Source organism: Myotis brandtii, unplaced genomic scaffold, assembly GCF_000412655.1.
Source record: "Myotis brandtii unplaced genomic scaffold, ASM41265v1 scaffold628, whole genome shotgun sequence".
Lineage (NCBI taxonomy): Eukaryota > Metazoa > Chordata > Mammalia > Chiroptera > Vespertilionidae > Myotis > Myotis brandtii.
The window spans coordinates 958,158-975,112 of record NW_005370403.1 but is presented as its reverse complement, the minus strand read 5'-3'; the positions used below and the strand labels follow the sequence as shown (position 1 = coordinate 975,112).

Here is a 16,955-nt window from a genome sequence, read left to right as displayed (position 1 = left end):
AGGCGGGGGACTGCAAATGGCTATGTCATGTTGGGTGGTGGCAAGTGCTGTGAACACCATAACACAGGTGAGGAGCCCGAACTTGGGAGGGGTCGTGATTATACATGGGAACGTGGGTTTCTTGCCCTGTATGGTCCCGGAACAGCCCGGGGAAGTGACGGCACAGCTGAGCAGGAGGCCAGGTCTCCGTTTCCCAGGTGGTACCTGGGACACCCTAAGGTTGGGTTGGCCTGGAGAGCAGTCCGCTGGCAATGGTCTGCTTCTCACATGTGTCAGTTGTCCCTAGAGAAGGCTCTGACCTTCTCTCCCTTCTCTTCCCTGCACATTTGTTTCACTCCATCCCTCCTTTCACTTAATTTAGTCTAAAATGAGGTAGCAACAAGCTAGTTTGCTTTGAAGGCACACATGCAGAAGGCTTGGGTTTATAAATCTTTCCTATTGCTTGCATGTAAGAGAACTTCCTTTGAAAATTATTTTCCCCCGTGAAATCTTTTTCCTAAGTCAATGTGTTTTGAAGCCACTGTCATGCTATTATGCTGGTTAGCTGTTTCTGATCAGTTGCCAAATGGAAATTACTTAGAACATATGTTCTTATTACTAGTGTAAATGAAGGACATTTTAAAAAGAACCCAAGGAAATACAAATACAAAATCTTATACTTGGTGTAAGACTTTATTCTTGTTAAATTCAAGGCAACAGAGAATTGCTTATAAGCTGATCAATGTCAGAATAGCATCTTCCCTTTAGAACAGTGGTTCTCAACCTTGGCTGCACATTAGAATCACCTAATGTGCAGCCAAGGTTGAGAACCACTGCTTTAGAATTGTATGGTCTTGTTCTGAGGAAAAGCACCTTTATTGGAAGGCCAGTGCGGGATCTAAAACACCTGGTGCATCAGCACACACATCACAGCACCTATTGTCCCCTCAGCTCTCAGGTGCTCGGCCCACCTTGCTGAGCCTTGAGAGATGCTGTCACCAGTAAAGTGAAACCGGACACAATGGGTCTGAGGCCGCCTGTCACTACTTGAGCCAAATTAAGCAGAGAAAGGATTACATCTTATATGAGCGTTTATTCCAACAATGCTGGCAGCATGGGGAGAGCTGTCAGTCACCCTGGAAATTCTGCTCCAACCCCCCTTGCCAGTTGGCTGGTTATATACACACTAGAGGCCCGATGCACGACATTCGTGCAAGGAGTTCGGCCCTCCCAGCCGTGGCGACTTGCCTCGGCCCTCGCAGCCCTGGCTTCATCTGGAAGGTCGTCCGGAAGGTTGTTTGGCTGTCTGGTCTAATTAGCATATTACACTTTTATTATTATCGATGAGGGAGAAGATAACTGTGCAGCTGTGAACAAATGTGTAACAGGGAAAGGGGAAGGTTGGGTCTGCAGTCTGGCCTTCAGAGCTCAAAGTCTGATAACAAGGTGGCTAATTATCACTGTGCAGCTGTGAACAAATGTGTAACAGGGAAAGGGGAGGGTTGGGTCTGCAGTCTGGCCTTCAGGAGCTCAAAGTCTGATAACAAGGTGGCTAATTATCAGGGAGTAATGTGATCAGAATTGTGTTCTTTACAGTCATTCTGACTGATAATAGATTGAAAGGGAAGGAAAGAGACAGAGGCAGAGAAATGATTCTACTCCCAAGATCTGAGCCGGAGATTGGATGGGTCTAGAGAAGAAGAAAAACAGCTCTTAGAAACCCAGAACCTGAAGGAAGAAAAAAGCACAGCAGGTAGATTTTCTCAGACTCCCTGGGAGACTCCATTAGGACACAACTGTGTCCTGAGACACAAATAGGCCTCATTTCTGCATCCATCACCTCTCCTTACCTCTCGTGCAATTTCAGGCTTCAACATTAATATCATCTGAAACATTTTTAATTAAGTCTCTAGGAAAGTAAGTGAATAATATGTGTAGTGCACTTCTATCATCTTCCAAGCACATCATCTGCTCAAAGGGTTTTCTCTGATTCTCTTGTATTACCATCATCTGTTGAGGGAGTTTGATTTAAAGGACTTCCTGTGAGGCAGAGTTTCTTTAACTGGCAATTCAGTTGTGAACCGTGTTATTAATCACCGATGTATTAATAACATTGCACTTGTCGGATGCTGAGCACACATTCTTATACTACAAGGTAGGTGCTGTCATTCTCATTGTACTGATGGTGACTAAGCCGGCTGCCCTCTACAGAGGTCATGATTACAGAAAGAATGCTCAAGTGCCAATTATTTCTACTCCTGTCTACCAGTCCAGAATTATCACTGACCTCCAGAAAATGAGTGTGGCCACTCAGTCTTCTTTATCATTAAACTCAACCTGCTGTTTACTAGGTAAAGTAGCTCGTCTATTCCTTGGGAGAATGGCTATCCTAGTTTAAGTTGTTCCTTGTGCTTAGAAATATTAAGTATGAATCTACTTAGAAACATGATCAATGTGAAATTTGTCTCTTTTTCCTAATTATTTTATGTGGAAAATACTCATAACTTAAAATGTACCGTCTTAACCATTTTAAGTGTATGTTTCCGAGTATAAAACATCCATAATACTGTGCAGCCATCACCACCCTCTGTCTCCGTAACTGTTTTCATCTTGCAAGACTGGCACTGGCATTGTACCCACTAACAAGAACTCCCCCTCCCCTCCCGTGACAACCACCATCTGCTTTCTGTCTGCGATTCTCACTCTAAGTAACACAGCTCCATACAAATGGAATCAGGCAGAGTGTGTGACTGGCTCATTAGTTCACTCAGCGTCACATCCTCAGGGTTCATCCAGGTTGTAGCACGGGACAGTATTTCCTTCCTTTCGAAGCCTGAATAATGTCCCATTGAATGTATATAGCAAACTTGGCATTTGCTAGGTCGAAAGTGGGCATACATTGCATCTGATAGCTTCTATCTAATCATTGTTACATTAGGGTTTTCGGTCATATAGACGGACCTCCGTACTGTCAGGGGGAACGAGCAGATCTTGGTAACAGCATCTAGGACTCTGATCATGGGATGCAGGAAGGGGCCCAGCCCTTTAATAAGGGGCTAAAGAGGCAGGGTCACCTCTGGAATAAGTAGCATGCTTCTCATGTTCGCAGTTTTGAAAATCTGTTTCAGATCCATTAGCTCCCAGACCAGTGGACATATTTGTGTCTAGATAGAGATAGACATCGTGATTTTTCTTTTTTAAAAATATCTTTTATTGATTTTTTTTTACACAGAGGAAGGGAGAGGGATAGAGAGTTAGAAACATCGATGAGAGAGAAACATCGATCAGCTGCCTCCTGCACATCTCCCACTGGGAATGTCCCCGCAACCAAGGTACATGCCCTTGACTGGAATCGAACCTGGGACCTTTCAGTCCGCAGGCTGACGCTCTATCCACTGAGCCAAACCGGTTTCGGCTAGACATGGTGATTTTGCTGCACCATTAACTCACCCAAGAGACTTATGCACTGGAAGTATGTGCATTATGTAAGTACATAATTGTATAAGGTGGCCATGTCTTTTTCAACCATTGTAAGAAGTACAAATTGGCTGTGTCCTCCTGTCCCATCTCGCTCCTCCAGCCACACTGGCCCTATTTCAGTCCCCATGCCAGGGCCAGGAGGGGAAGAGACCAAAAACCAGCAGAGGGAAGAGAACAAAAAGGGCAACATGGAAAGACATGGCCCCACTTGGTACATTTTAAGTTATGAGTATTTTTAAGTGGGGCCGTGTCTTTCCATGTTGCCCTTTTTGTTCTCTTTCTGGCGTGTGTGTGTCAGACAGCTTATACCTTACATTATCCAGCACTCAGTTCCTCCCCAGGTGCGGCTTTCGCAGCTCAGTAAGGCATTAGTTATGGGAGCATCACGCCTGAGCACTGGAAAGGACACTCCTAATAGAGTTCATTGCTGCTGTTTTGCATGTGGAAAAGCAGGGCGCAGGAAGCTTGGGGTCTTGCTCAAACCAGGAAGGCTAGCCAGGGGTAAAACCAGGGCCAGAAGTCATTCAGGGATATGAACTAGGGTCCACTTTGCACCACATGATGTGAGTCCAATGTCCTTGGGCTTCAACCACTGAAAATAAATTATTCCCTGGTCTTTGGGAAGCAGAGTCTCTTTTGCAGACTATTTAGGTGCCAGGTAAGGATTTATGAGAATACATTAATCACCGAAACAGTTTTCAAAGTCCACATAAAGGCTCTACTCACATGGAAGGAGTAGCTCGCTGTAGGATGGGCCCCTGGAGGATTTGGTCTCTGCCTGCTCATCTTTGGGAAGCCTGGACCTTTCTGAGAATGTGGGCAAAATCCTGACAGGAGCAAGCAAGGGAGCCCAAGAGGCCTAGCCAGGGCCTGTGCCGGCCTGCCGATGGACGCCAAGCCCACGAACGCTGGGTACTGCAAGCACACGAACGCCTCATCTCTCACGTGTTTGCAGTTTCCACTTCAAGATGGACGTGAGGCACTTCTTCAGTGCTCAATGTCCGTGCCCTTGATGAAACTAATCTCTCTGGTTTTGTTTGCAACCAATAAGAGCGATCAGTTGGTGACCAGAAATCAACATTCTTAAAGTTAAACCCAGAGCCACTCAACTGTTTCTTGATCGGAAAATGGGACTGAATCTGCCAAACAAGACCCTCCTCTTACTGGAGGTTCCACACCCAGGGAGTCCCCTAACTGGGCTCTATTATCATAGGGTTCTCCTGTGGAGCAGCTGCCTCTTTTAAATGCTGGCTACATCAGTTTCATCTGCAAGGAACATCTAGAAGCCATTGTGCAGTGTGATGTATTGCAGAATACTACAACCTGTTAAATCCCACCAGCTTTCAATAGAATACAAGCCTAAAGCCTAATTCTACTTTAATTGCATCAAGGAAAGTGTGACTTTTGCCCAATTCCTGAATCTCCTCAGTGGCCTGTTTATTAAACAGGTGCCACTGAAATATCTGTACTCGTCCTTGTAAACTCTCCTAGATAGCAAATTATCTTTTTACTTCCCAGCTCAAAACACCACAAGACAAATATCCCAGAAGGTGCAGATGGCGGGTGAAGGTTTCCTTTCTCACCCAAGTACTGTTGAGAGATAAAATTGGCACAATAATTAGATGTCCATCATCCTACCTGTATGTGCAGAAAAACTGAATGATGGCTGTAGGAATATAGACATGAAAAGGGAAGTCCCAAGGGTTCATGAAGTATTAATTCTCTATTTTTTAAAATTTATGTATGTGGGCCCTAGCCAGTGTGGCTCAGTTGATTGAGCATCGTCCATGCACCTAGAGGTCACTGGTTCAATTCCCAGCCAGGGTGCATGCCCAGGTTTCAAGCTCAATCCCTAGTAGGGGGCGTGCAGGAGGCAGCCAATTGGTGTTTCTCTCTCATCCATGTTTCTATCTCTCTATCCTCCCTTCCTCTCTGAAATCAATAAAAACATTTTTAAAAAGTTTTAATGGACATATGTGGAATAAATTACTGAATTAAAGTAAACCTACCCAAGGTCCGTTTCATCTTTACTTGGACACATTTAAGGGTGGGGTGGGGAGCAAAATGAGGAAGATCACTGGCTCCTTTACTGCCCCCTTTCCAGGAAGGAGATGTGCGGGTTGTTTTAAGAAGCATTAATGGAACGAGGGACAGTCTTGTATACATGAGAGTTGATAGTCAAACTGTATCGAGCTCTGTCATTAGCAGCCTCGGCTCTCTCCTCCGTAAAGTGGAGACTGGAAATAGTGCCAGAGTCACGGGTATGGTGAAGACTGAACGAGATAATGGCACATCCAGACCCTGGCACATGATAAGTGCTCAGAAATTATTAGCCGAAGGGATGGAAAGCTCTGTGATAAGAAAGGGGGAGGAAAGAATTCAATTAGTTCTTCAGTCTTGTTTTTTGTCTTCACTCCCTTACACTAGAGCTGCTGAGGGGCCTCATTATTGCCCCATGGACTTTAGGCCCAGGAGTCTACAAAGGTGACCATAGTTATTCACGATGGCAGCAAGTTCACGCCTGGGCATAGACCCAACAGAAGTGTGTACAGATGTTCACCAAAAGGCCTGCACAAGAATGTTCAAAGTAGCATCCTTTGTAATATCTTTAAACTGGAAACTACCCACAAAGTAGAATGGACAGTACCTAGCCATCAGTAATAAATTTTAAAAATTGACTACGTCAGCAATAGCAGAACAGATCAACTGTGGTACACTCACCAGTGGGCTACCACCTGCAATGAGAATGCGCAACTACAGCAGCTGAGTGACTCTCCCAGGCATAACATTGACAAGGAAAGCCAGGCTACTGAGAGTGTGTAGGGCATTATTCCACTTACATAATGCACTAGGCACAGGCCACACTCTTCTAATTTCCACTGTCAGAAATAAGGAGATGGTTACCCTTGGGGGACAGTGACTAGAGGAGACCAAAAGCATCTCTGGGTGATGGTCACGTTCTTGTGCTTGAGGTGGTACTCACACAGGGTGAGCACACTGAGGAAAAACTTGAGCTGTTCACCTAAAATGTGTGTGATACTTCACTAACTATTTTAGCAGCTAAGTCAGTGGGCCCTTTGGGCTCAGCATCTGCCTTCTCCAGGCGGGGCTGACTCCTGGACAGGTGCAGCATTGCCGATGGAACATTCCTGGAGACGGAGGTGCTCCCAGGAGGCTGTCTACACACTGCTTACAGCTAGTCCTCACTGCCCACCCTCTAACCTCACCAGATACACCACAAATGTGCAGGCAGCTGCAGCCAGCACACTGGCCTGTAGACCTAACAGGGCCCTTAGAAACTGTCTTGTAGCCAAGGTCAAGACCTCTCCAATCCCCACTGTCCTCCAGAAGTTCGGCCTGAAGGACAACATGGAGATTGTTCCTAATCATTGCTGAAGGGACACAGTGACCTACTGAGCACCAGGCATATGGCAGATGAGTCATTCTATTTCAAGAAGAAAGACAGATGCACAGGAAGAAACAGCCAGCAGCTTTCAGTACAAAAGACCTCAATTGGGAGCTTCTGGAACAACAGAAAGTATATATAATTCAAAAGCCATCTTGACAACTTATATGCTTGAATTTCATAATTGTGATCAGTGTCTCCATACTTCAAAAATCCAAATGCCTCCTAAAGATACCTTTTCTCCTTGGCCACTGAAGTTTCAGAAAGACTTTCCTAAAAATCTTGCCAATCACATTCATAATTCCAATCTCCACGGGTATAAAATTCACTGGTTTTGCACGAAAGCTGTACATGAAAGAGTTATCCCCAGAGCCTAGCTTTTTCTCTTCCCTCTGCTGGTTTTTGGTCTCTTCCCCTGAGGCCCTGGCATAGGGACTGAAATAGGGCAAGTGTGGCTGGAGGAGCAAGATGGGACAGGACACAGCCAATTTGTACTTCTTAATCCCTTCACCTTTGTCACCCAGTCCCCAGCCTCCCTCTCAACTGGCACCCATTGGTTTGTTCTCTGTATCTGTAAGTCTGTTTCTCTTTTGTTTGTTTATTTTGTTTTTTAGATTCCACATATAAGTGAAATCTTATAGTTTTTTTCTTTCTCTGACATTTCATTTAGCATAATACCCTCTAGGTCCATCCATGTTGTCAAGGGCATGGACCTTGGTTGTGGGCACATCCCCAGTAGGGGGCGTGCAGGAGGCAGCTGATTGGTGTTTCTCTCTCATCCATGTTTCTATCTCTCTATCCTCCCTTCCTCTCTGAAATCAATAAAAACATTTTTAAAAAGTTTTAATGGACATATGTGGAATAAATTACTGAATTAAAGTAAACCTACCCAAGGTCCGTTTCATCTTTACTTGGACACATTTAAGGGTGGGGTGGGGAGCAAAATGAGGAAGATCACTGGCTCCTTTACTGCCCCCTTTCCAGGAAGGAGATGTGCGGGTTGTTTTAAGAAGCATTAATGGAACGAGGGACAGTCTTGTATACATGAGAGTTGATAGTCAAACTGTATCGAGCTCTGTCATTAGCAGCCTCGGCTCTCTCCTCCGTAAAGTGGAGACTGGAAATAGTGCCAGAGTCACGGGTATGGTGAAGACTGAACGAGATAATGGCACATCCAGACCCTGGCACATGATAAGTGCTCAGAAATTATTAGCCGAAGGGATGGAAAGCTCTGTGATAAGAAAGGGGGAGGAAAGAATTCAATTAGTTCTTCAGTCTTGTTTTTTGTCTTCACTCCCTTACACTAGAGCTGCTGAGGGGCCTCATTATTGCCCCATGGACTTTAGGCCCAGGAGTCTACAAAGGTGACCATAGTTATTCACGATGGCAGCAAGTTCACGCCTGGGCATAGACCCAACAGAAGTGTGTACAGATGTTCACCAAAAGGCCTGCACAAGAATGTTCAAAATAGCATCCTTTGTAATATCTTTAAACTGGAAACTACCCACAAAGTAGAATGGACAGTACCTAGCCATCAATAATAAATTTTAAAAATTGACTACGTCAGCAATAGCAGAACAGATCAACTGTGGTACACTCACCAGTGGGCTACCACCTGCAATGAGAATGCGCAACTACAGCAGCTGAGTGACTCTCCCAGGCATAACATTGACAAGGAAAGCCAGGCTACTGAGAGTGTGTAGGGCATTATTCCACTTACATAATGCACTAGGCACAGGCCACACTCTTCTAATTTCCACTGTCAGAAATAAGGAGATGGTTACCCTTGGGGGACAGTGACTAGAGGAGACCAAAAGCATCTCTGGGTGATGGTCACGTTCTTGTGCTTGAGGTGGTACTCACACAGGGTGAGCACACTGAGGAAAAACTTGAGCTGTTCACCTAAAATGTGTGTGATACTTCACTAACTATTTTAGCAGCTAAGTCAGTGGGCCCTTTGGGCTCAGCATCTGCCTTCTCCAGGCGGGGCTGACTCCTGGACAGGTGCAGCATTGCCGATGGAACATTCCTGGAGACGGAGGTGCTCCCAGGAGGCTGTCTACACACTGCTGACAGCTAGTCCTCACTGCCCACCCTCTAACCTCACCAGATACACTGCACAAATGTGCAGGCAGCTGCAGCCAGCACACTGGCCTGTAGACCTAACAGGGCCCTTAGAAACTGTCTTGTAGCCAAGGTCAAGACCTCTCCAATCCCCGCTGTCCCCCAGAAGTTCGGCCTGAAGGACAACATGGAGATTGTTCCTAATCATTGCTGAAGGGACACAGTGACCTACTGAGCACCGGGCATATGGCAGATGAGTCATTCTATTTCAAGAAGAAAGACAGATGCACAGGAAGAAACAGCCAGCAGCTTTCAGTACAAAAGACCTCAATTGGGAGCTTCTGGAACAACAGAAAGTATATATAATTCAAAAGCCATCTTGACAACTTATATGCTTGAATTTCATAATTGTGATCAGTGTCTCCATACTTCAAAAATCCAAATGCCTCCTAAAGATACCTTTTCTCCTTGGCCACTGAAGTTTCAGAAAGACTTTCCTAAAAATCTTGCCAATCACATTCATAATTCCAATCTCCATGGGTATAAAATTCACTGGTTTTGCACGAAAGCTGTACATGAAAGAGTTATCCCCAGAGCCTAGCTTTTTCTCTTCCCTCTGCTGGTTTTTGGTCTCTTCCCCTGAGGCCCTGGCATAGGGACTGAAATAGGGCAAGTGTGGCTGGAGGAGCAAGATGGGACAGGACACAGCCAATTTGTACTTCTTAATCCCTTCACCTTTGTCACCCAGTCCCCAGCCCCCCTCTCAACTGGCACCCATTGGTTTGTTCTCTGTATCTGTGAGTCTGTTTCTCTTTTGTTTGTTTATTTTGTTTTTTAGATTCCACATATAAGTGAAATCTTGTAGTTTTTTTCTTTCTCTGACATTTCATTTAGCATAATACCCTCTAGGTCCATCCATGTTGTCAGAAATGGTAAGATTTCATTATTTTATGGGGCTGAGCAATACATCATTGTGTATATGTACCACATCTTTTTCACCCAGATGGCTAGATGGACACTTAGGTTGCTTCCGTATCCTAAAGCCCTCACTTCTTGACTTTGAGCATTACCTGACTCTCCGAGCTTCAGTGACCTCCTATGTGAAATATGTTCTGTGTCTCCCAGAGAAAATGCTTATAAAGTTCCAACACAGTGCCTGGTGCCCAGCCAGTGGTGACCACCAGTGATATTTGTGGCATAAACATAAAGGAGCACTTTTATCCTATCGGGTTGCTACAGAAACAATTTACTGGCACCCCAAAGCCAAATCTGAACATAGAAAACTGACACTAATTCCTTAACTTGTAGAAAACCAATAAGATCTCAGGAAAGATGTACCTGCCACCTTATACAAATCAGTCACTGATCTGTTAGACTTTCTGGTACATTTTCTATTCCCAAGGAGGTTCCCACTCTAAGAATGGTTAGAGGGTGCAGCCAAAGGGTGTTTAATGGCGATGAACAATGCTGTATATTGTAGGCTTTTGATTGACATTGGAAAGACTTTCAACAGTTCCTCAAAGGCAATAAAGAATTCTTCTTTCATCCTTCAACTTCTCTTTAATGGAGATCATTCGAGCGTTATTGGGCTGAGCGGTGATGCTGCTGGCAGAAACAATGGGTGCCCTTTTTGAGTTTATACCTTAGGTTGGTCCCTGTCTGACCACTTTGTTCTCCTGATGAAAAGATGACTCAATTTCCAAAGTAGAAATGGTTTGATGCTTTCAACCAATTCAGGAGGAAAGCAGCATAGCTTAGTTACATGAAAACTCTTTTTTAAGCAAACTGCCCTGGAGTTTTCCTTGATTGCAGCCTCTAACATCAATTGAATGTGAAGTGTTGACCTTTCCTAGGTGTCTTTAGATAGTAAATCAACTCCAAGCCCTCCTGTACTTACTACGATATACCACATACTGTGTATGCATTCATTTTTTAAGCTACAAACTCCCTTAACTTTACCTCCTGAGAATATCCCCAGTAAAATAATGTTTCCTTCCTTTTTTGTATCTCCAAATCCTAAAATATACAGTGTCCAAGTAAAATATTTAGGCTGCATAGTGGGGGTTGGGTGGCTCTGACTTTTGTCATGAAATAGTTTCTTCAGTTCTTATTGTTAAGTAGTTTTTCCCAAGAAACGTGTGGTGCTTACTAGAATACAGACTACATGTACGCCCCATTGGTGTGCATTTTCTAAGTATGCAGATCACGGTCCTGAGCTCTTCTAGCTAAAAGTTAGTTACTGGTCATTGCTTGGGGTCTGGGTTAGTCAGGTGTGGGTCTGAACTCCAGCTCCGGCACTGGGGACACGAGGGGCGTGAGACAGGGGCAGTGGAGGAGGGGCATCCCCTTCCCCATCAGAGGTCTCAGCTACAGCAGAGAGCACAGCCCCATCGTCTGGTGTCCTTTGCTTCAAACCATGTTGGCCTGTCCTTGCTCCTGCTGTGGGGGAACAGGCCAGGACAGGAGTGAGGCACTCCCACTCACAGCAGCCTGCACTTAAAGGGGCAGAGACCATAAACCAGGAAATGAAAGATGTAGTTATATACTTTAACACTTGTGGTCTTTATAAAAAGAATATAGTAAAGAAAGTCAGGCCCTGACTGGTTTGGCTCAGTGGATTGAGCGTCGGCCTGCAGACTGAAGCGTCCCAGGTTCGATTCCAGTCAAGGGTATGTACCTTAGTTGCAGGCACATCCCCATTGTGGGGTGTGCAGGAGGCAGCTGTTCGATGTTTCTCTCTCATCGATGTTTCTAGCTCTCTATCCCTCTCCCTTCCTCTCTGTAAAAAATCAATAAAATATATTTTTTTTAAAAAAAAGAAAGTCAGAATGCAAGCCTGAAGCCCTGGATGGTGTTGTCAATGGGTTGAGCATCTTCCTGTGCAATTTCTGGTTCAATTCTCGGTCAGGGTGCATGCAGGAGACAAGCAGTCGATGTTTGTCTCTCACATTGACTTTTTTTTATCTCTTTCTCTATCTTCTTCTCTCTCTAAAAATCAATAATAACATATCCTCGGTTGAAGATTAATTTTTTTAAAAAAGAATGCAAGTTGGAGATATTTGCAACTTATTTCACTGACAAAGGATCAACAGCACCTATCACAAGTAAGAATAAAGGATTCTTTAGAAAAAAAGGGAAGCCTGAATTGCCAAAAAGCATATGAAATGATGCTCAATGTCACTAATAATGAGGGGTCAGCAAATTGCATCCAGTGTTGGCTGAGCCCCAGAAATGACAATAATAACAGAGCAGGAGAAAGGTCCCTCACAAGGTTATGATTAACCTCAGGGGTTGGGGATGGGAGGCCCTGCCCTGCTCCCCCTCCAGACAACCCTCTAGGAATACAATGAGGTTTTTCTCTCTTTAAAAAGTGTTAAAAGCTGAAGCAGCCATGGTCAATGACATCAGAGAAACTTGTGTGGTAGGCACAGAATGTTATTTTCTGCATGATTAAAATATTTCACAATTTTTATAAAGCTCATAAATGATGAAAAGCAAATGAAAGTCTGACACTAGAAATGAGGGTAGACAGAGTCAGAAGAGGACCCCAAGATGCAGAAGCAATTTCCTTGAAACACAGACTTGGAGGGGACAAGACCGGACCCCCACTCCAACCCACTCCCTCGATGTGTAACCAGGGTTACTCAGGACCTTGTGAGGCTTTCCCTGCAGAGTCTGGGGCTGATTCTGGGATCCACCTGGCCCACTGTACTGACTGATAACAGGCTATCATGACTGAAGTTTCAATTTTTTATAATAAGAAAGTGATGTTATTAGCCAAGTCCTGATGTTAATAACATTCATTACTTGTTAAAAATGTGGGCACTGGGAAAGGGCAGGACCTAAGTTCTAATCTATTACAGACTTTCATTTAAATTTTCTGAGGTTTGAGTTTGTCTTCATTTCTGATATTTAAAAAAATAAATAAATTCACTGTGAGAGAATATCAGTTCACGTTGGGTCAAAGATAATTATATTACTTTCCAAAATGTCAAGGATTCAGACTTTTGTATTCTGTGAAATAATCTGATCACAGCAACTTGTGTTTCTTTGTGATAGCAATTAAGTCAAGTAGCAAGAACCTCTCATTTTAGGCTTTAAATGGACATAAATGAGTGAAAAATGTTTACTAGTATTTTTCCTTGCTCTTTCTGTGGACTCACATAATGAATGGAATGCACAGCTTTCTTTCTTGATTATTGCTTTAAAAAGAAATTGTCATGCCTCATTACTCATATTCAAAGAGAGATGACATACTTCATTATAGGATTTTTATATATTGCTAATGTCTAGAAAACTCAGCAGGTTAATTCTCTCTGTACAAGATGAAACTGATCGAGTGAATTGGACATTATAAAAGCCCAGACACTGTGACCTGAGAACTTCATAGAAGAGAGCACCCAAGGACCCAAAAATCTAAGTCTAGCATCAGGCATATAAGATTTTACCAGGAGTGACTCCCACCGACAGAGTGCTGGGGAGCGGCAGCAGCCACCACAGCGGTAGAAGCAGCAATTTATCTGTGTGCAGACCCAATATTGGAAGAAGATGCTAATTAAAGTGAAGATGACCGGAAAGAAGGAGATTGAGATTGACATTGAACCCACAGATAAAGTGGAACGAATCAAGGAACGTGTGGAAGAGAAAGAGGGAATCCCCCCACAGCAGCAGCGGCTCATCTGCAGTGGTAAGCAGATGAATGATGAGAAGACAGCAGCTGATTATAAAATCCTAGGTGGTTCAGTCCTCCACCTGGTGTTGGCTCTAAGAGGAGGAGGTGGCTTTAGGCAGTGATGGACCCTCTCTCCATTTTACCTCCTTACCCTGTCTCTCGTGATGAGGCATCATATATCCTGTCACTCTCTGGGACACCAGAGTCACTGCCCCCTCTCCTGGATGCCCAGTCTTGTGTGTCTACGGGTAGGAGACTGTGAGGACCCCAGGATGCAGTGTTCCTGTCCCAAATGGCCCCTGCTGGCTATTGGGTTTTAGTTTGCAGTCCTGTGTACTTCCCTCTCTTATGGCTATGTCCCTGGTTGTCAATAAAATATTTCCTGGCCAAAAAAAGGAAAAGATTTTACCAGAAGTTTCTCTAAGATTGATCTAAGAACCATAGTATTCAACAGGTAATTTTAAAAATACTAAGTAGTATAAATTGCCTATAGGAAATGGAAGTTGTGAAAAATTGCTAAAAATGTATCATAAGATTTATAAGAAATGCCCAAATTAAAGAAGCTAAATTATTTATAGCCATTTCAAAGCCAGGTTAAGCAAAGTTTCAGGTGTCAGTTTGGAAGAGTCTCTGGTAAAATATGATATCCATGGTCACGGGACAAGTTCTAACCTCAGGAAGCTGTAGTAGAAGAACATTGGACTTGAAGTCCGGAGACATGGGCTCCTTTGTCTCCTCAGTGTGGGGAGGAGAGGCTCCCACCCTCTCTGTTGCCCAGCATGCCTTTCTGACCCCTCCTCCTTGGGAGGAGCCCATTCTGAGGGTTCAAGTAAGGTGAACCCCCTCTTACCTACATAAGATGCTGGGAATCTCATATTGGCTCCCTAAACCCAACCTACCCTTCTCTACCCAGCTCTGGGTCCTGAAAGACCAACCAGCTGGCCTGTGTTAGCAGCTCCCTTGCACCCTGGCTTCCATGAGTCACTAGAGAGAAGGGTAGGAGGAAAGTGAGGTCAGGAGCTTATTCCCAGCTCCTTTCCCATCCGGCGTCACCGATTCTGTCCAAAGGTGCCCTTGGTTCCAGGAACTGCCCCCCTGCCCCTCCAGGCTTAGGAAGGGTGACCACAGCCTGGGCATGTATTCTCTCTCCTGGCTTCCCTAAGTCCTCCCTACAACTTTGCAAATAACCCATTTATTATGTTCTTCTCAAGTTGCCCATCGATTTCCTGCAGGGACCCTGGCTAATGTCCTAGATCCTCTACCTCCAGCTCCACCCAGGGGCTGGGCCCTGGCAGTTCTAGACTGAGATCACCAAACCGCTGGTGCTCCCAATGAAAAGAGAGCCTCCCTCTTAGTGCTGCAGCCAAGTGAGGTGTAGACCTGCGTTTGTAAAGAAACCTCTGCAAGAGAGTAAAAGATGATTAGGAAGAAGGCAAACTGGAGGCAGAGAGACTTGTTTTTCTCATACCTTTCCCTGCTGAGTCTCGGACTCCCCCCCCCCCCCCCCAGCACACTGGGCTGACTCTGCTAACACATACTAGGTGCTGGGAATGCGAATGTGATCAGAAACAGCCGAGTCTGCAGTCTGAAGAACTCATTGAATATAAATGTTATCACCTTGAACTGAATTAGACTTTATTTGGGACATTAACATTGTTTGCAAAGTCCCCCAGGTTTAAATGTTCAATGCAGAAGTTTCTGATTTATTTTCCTAAAGTAATGTTTAGACTGACCAGAATCACCCAGGTTTGGAGGTTATACCTCATCTGGCCATTTCAGTCATTGTGGGACGGTGCACTGTCTCTCTTAATCGCCATGGCAGCAGCGGAGGAAGTTTCTGTTATTAACCGAACATTACAGAAGAGGAAGCCACGGCTTAAAGTCACATACCCAACATGGTAGGGTTGAAATTCAGGCCCTAGTAATTCTGACTCCTCTACTCTTCATCTTAACCTCTACCCTATAGTATAATCTTTTTTGATAATTAGTCTGATCAGACCTAATCTTCTAATCATTAAAAAATTTCCAACAAAATTTAACCTATGGACACAGACAATAGCATGGGGAAGCCGTGGAGTGGAGTGGAGGTTGGGGGATGGGGGGAAGGGAGAAAATGTGAGATATCTGTAATACTGTCAACAACAAAAATTATGCCTAAGAATGGTGTGTAGGAACATGCTAAACCCCCAGAGCACTTATACTTTCGAAAACTGTCAAAACTTACACTCTGGTGTAGCTGCCAAGGCCAGAGTTCTCTGTCAGCCCCAAACCAGACACCAGGCCTGAAGCCTTCATGCAGCACACACACAGATGGATCATCAGCAGCTGGGTAAACTGAAAAAAATAATAAAAATGACTCATTTTATAGATGCAAGTATTAGGAAACAAATAAAAATATATACCTAGTGTGGGAGGAAGAACTTTTTTTTTTTTGAACTAAACAATGCGTTTAACTTCGTTATAGGACGTAGGGAAAAGATGGCCAAGGTATAGCAAAATCAATAGATAATTCCAATGCACATTACCCTCCAGATTGAATTGAAATTATTTTTCAAATAAAATTTCCATTGTTAGAGTACCTACTAAGAAACATGTTAGAGGAATATAGTAAAAATACTATTTAATTGCAAGACGACAGTAATTTTCTGAGCGAATGTAAAGCCACCGATGTGTTAAGTTTCAAGTTTAACATAGTAATGACATCTTAAACACCAGGAAGCAAAATGACTGACTGCTTGTTTCTGGTGCTTTTTTAAAGAATGTATTTGTTTGTCTCCACACCCCTGTTTCTGCCCCAGCTTCTGACTCCTTGGCCATCTGCCCTCAGCTTCCTTGACATGCACTAGGAAAAAAGGGCCAGAGCCAGCAAAACCCAAGACCATTGCTAGTTTCTAGTGCAGGAAGTCCTACCTCAAGACTGAGTTCCAAGCGTCCTTCCTGGAGGTGGAGAAAATAAGGATGAAAAGAGCTTTCTACAGTTCAGCTCTGAGATCCAAAACTTAATCCTCTCCAGGCTGAGTGATAAACCTCTTTTCCTGTAACTGCAAAAACTGTGCCGTGTTCAGGCATCTCAGGGACCTGGAGACCACACCCAACGAGAGCTCTTCAGAGGCCAAGAGCAGCAAGCACCTCCGCAAGCTTGCAGCACTCGTTCTGAAAGTTCAGTTACTACAGATAATCCACAGAAGAGCTGCCTCGCATGTTCAGATGACATCGGTTCAGGATTCGAGTGTCTTTGCCATTGTAATTCGAGGAAGTTCTCAATGCAGCCAGAAACAGAGAAATCACAGCTGGCAGCTCCGGGAGGCCAACGGGAAGAAGCGGCATGCACGGAGAGAGGTTGGTCCACACGCT

The 16,955-nt window shown here is 44.4% G+C and overlaps 1 pseudogene across 1 annotated transcript; it reads left to right on the top strand.

The window, feature by feature from the left end:
- Window positions 1-13,387: 13,387 nt before the first annotated feature.
- Window positions 13,388-13,989, top strand: LOC102251964 (annotated as a pseudogene). The gene has a single exon (XR_001359399.1). The product of XR_001359399.1 is annotated as an NEDD8 pseudogene (transcript).
- Window positions 13,990-16,955: the final 2,966 nt, after the last annotated feature.